Source organism: Octopus bimaculoides, chromosome 27 (genome assembly GCF_001194135.2).
Source record: "Octopus bimaculoides isolate UCB-OBI-ISO-001 chromosome 27, ASM119413v2, whole genome shotgun sequence".
NCBI lineage: Eukaryota > Metazoa > Mollusca > Cephalopoda > Octopoda > Octopodidae > Octopus > Octopus bimaculoides.
The window spans coordinates 12823703-12826942 of NC_069007.1; the positions used below are offsets into that span (position 1 = coordinate 12823703).

General features: G+C 42.9%; 1 protein-coding gene across 1 annotated transcript in view; it reads right to left on the reverse strand.

The window, feature by feature from the left end:
- Positions 1 to 3240, reverse strand: part of LOC106881777 (ubiquitin carboxyl-terminal hydrolase 20) — a 71563-nt gene that overhangs the window by 63415 nt on the left and 4908 nt on the right. Inside the window, exon 2 of the mRNA XM_052977178.1 lies at positions 2435 to 2496. The gene's annotated coding sequence lies outside the window, so the exon portion shown is untranslated. The remainder of the gene's footprint in view (positions 1 to 2434; positions 2497 to 3240) is intronic.

A 3240-nucleotide genomic window follows, 5' to 3' on the forward strand; every position in this document is an offset into this window, starting at 1 on the left:
AATGCCAACCACTACGTGAGTGTAATGGGTGCTTTTACGTGCCGCTGGCACGGGTGCTGGTTCATTTCTACTTTAGGCACAAGGCCCGAAATTTTGGGGAAGGGGGCCAGTCAATTAGATCGACCCCAGTACGCAACTGGTACTTAATTTATCAACCCCGAAAGGATGAAAGGCAAAGTCAACCTCGGCGGAATTTGAACTCAGAACATAAAGACAGACGAAATACTGCTAAGTATTTCGCCCGGCGTGCTAACGTTTCTGCCAGCTCACGGGTGCTGGTTGCGTGACACCAGTATCCATCATGACTGATTTCACTTGGCTTGGTGGGTCTTGTACTCAAGCAAGGCATGTTACTAAAAGGTCTGTCATTTGTGGTTGCCTCCATGAGGCCCAACACTCAAAAGTGGTTTTTACATGCCACCAGCACAAGTGCCAGTTGTGCAACACTGGCATCAGTCATATTGCCTCCGTGAGGCCCAACACTGTCACCAGCACAGGTGCTACTTGCACGACACCAGCATCAGCCACATTGTTTCCATGAGGCCCAACACTCAATAGGTGGTTTTTATGTGCCACCAGCATTGGTCATGACAAAGATTTCACTTGGCTTGACAGGTCTTCTCAAGCATGGCATCTCACTAGTCATTGCCTCCACAAGGCCCAACATTCAGAGATCATGTTTCATCATCTCATCCCGTGTCTTCCTGGGCCTACCACTTCCACAGGTACCCTCCACATAGTTATGAAGCAAGTTTCTTAAACACACAGCCAAGATGCAGATGTGGTTACATGGTTAAGAAGACTGCTTCCCAGTTATGAGGTGTTCAGTACAGTCCCACTGCACAGCAACTTGGGCAGGGGGTCTTCTACAGCCCCAGGCTGACCAAAGTCATGTGAGTGGATTTTGTAGATGGAAACTTCCATGAAAAATATTACCTTGCTTGTAAACAGGTGAGGATTGGCATTAGGAAGGGCATCTGGCTGTAGCAAATCTGCATCACCAAATTCTATCTGACCCATGCAAGCATGGCAGACAGCATGTTAAATAATGAAGATGATAGCTCTTAAGCAATTTAACAGCCAATTAGCACAACCCAGGAACTGAATATGGTGTCAGACAAAGAATGCCTGAAATAACACACAACAACCAATGGAAGAGTTTGTATGTATGTGTTTGTATGTATGTATGTATGTATATTACACACATGTATATGTAAGAGAAGGTGCTGAAAAGTTTCTGATTTTAAGGGTATTGTGACAGGCCTGGTTTGAGGCCCAACCTTCCAAGTTCTTTTACAGGGCTGAGAAAAACTGAAGGGCTGCTGCAATAACTGTATGAATCTGAAAGGGGAATATGTTGAATAAAATCATAATTAACTGATCTTCCTGCATTTTCTTTTACCCAAAGCCAGGAAGTTTTCAGCCCCACCTCATCCGTGTGTGTGTGGGGGGGGGTGTAGGCACAGGCATGGGTGTGTAGGCACAGGCATGGGTGTGTAGGCACAGGCATGGCTGTGTGGTAAGAAGCTTGCTTCCCAGCCACATGGTTCCTGGTTCAGTCCCACTGTGTGGCACCTTGTGTCTGTATCAACCAAAGACTTGTGAGTGGATTTAGTAGATGGGAACTGAAAGAAGCCTGTCATATATTGGGTCATCCCATAAATAATGCAGTTTTTTCAATTGCAAGAACTAAAAGTCAGAGAGAGATGGGATAAACTACCTGCATCAACTTGCTATAAAAGCAGGTAGTAATTTTGCCTTGGACTTTGATTATAACTGTTGAGGAACTAGCAGAGACTTGGATTTGGTCATTCAACCATCGACACCTGCGTGTCATTGGAAAAGTCAGCAAATTGGGTCAATGGGTTCCTCACAAACTTTCTGAGTCTAATCACATGCAGGGAGTGAATGTGTGCTCTTCTTTGCTGTCATGTCACATGAATGAATCGTTTCGGGGCTGAATAGTGTCTGGTGATGAGAAATGGGTTCTCTATAGAAAAACATCAAGCACCGAAGACAGTGGGTAGGGGCAGGAGAAACACTGGCATCCCGGGCGAAAGAAGGTCTTCACCCATTTAGGGTGTTGTTATCTGTTTGGTGGGATATGAAAGGTTTAGTCCACTTTGAACTTTTAAGCCCAAAGCAAACAATAAAGATCTACTACAAGCAGCTTGATTGGCTTAAGTGGGCACTAAAAGAAAAACGACCATGTTTGGTTTCAAGACGAAAGATGTTCTTCCATCAGGATAATGCTCAGCCACACACAGTGAGGATGACATTCCAAAGACTGGAATAGTCAATACATTTGACTAAAAATTCAAGGCAGTGCCCCAACATGGCCACAGTCTAAAGAATGAAACAAGTAAAAGGTAAAAGATATATAGATACACACATATACAAACTTAAAAAAAAAAAGACAATCAGCAGTACATACCAAATCAAACACAGCAGCTGTCTTCAAGAAGATCAAATGTTAGCTAAAGCTTTTAAAGGCATCTGAAACATTGGAAAATATAAATAATTATTAGTGACAGAAGCAGTATTAATATCAAAAGGCAATATTTATATCCAACTTAACATGGATGTTGTGTTAGAACACCAAATACTGCATTATTTACCGAGAGAGAACCTCTCATACAGACCCTTGGTGCATAAAAGCACTCATGTCTATATCATTGGCAAACGAGAATCATCTGCTGCAGCCGCTGGAAACTGCAAGTGATTGTCTGTCAATGATAGGAGTGCTTTTATGCACCGCAAGTTTATACAAGAGGTTCTCTCTAAGTAAATAATGCAGCATTTAGTGATCTGACAAAGCATTCACATTAAGTTGGACATAAAGGTTGCCTTTCATAAATATATTTATGTATAGGCACAGACGTAGCTGTGTGGTAAGAAGCTTGCTTTCCAACCACATGTTTCTGGGTTCAGTCCCACTGTATGACACTTTGGACAAGTGTTTTCTACTATAGCCTTGGGCCAACCAAAGCTTTGTGAGTGGATTTGGTAGACAGAAACTGAGAGAAGCTTGTCATATATATATGTATGTGTTTGTGTGTCTGTGTTTGTTTCCCCACCATCGCTTGACAACTGATGTTGGTGTGTTCACATCCCCATAACTTAGCAGTTTGGCAGAAGGGTCTGATAAAATAAGCACTAGGCTTACAAAGAATAAGTCCTGGGGTCATTTTGTTCAATTAAAGGCGGTGCTCCAGCATGGCTGCAGTCAAATGACTGAAA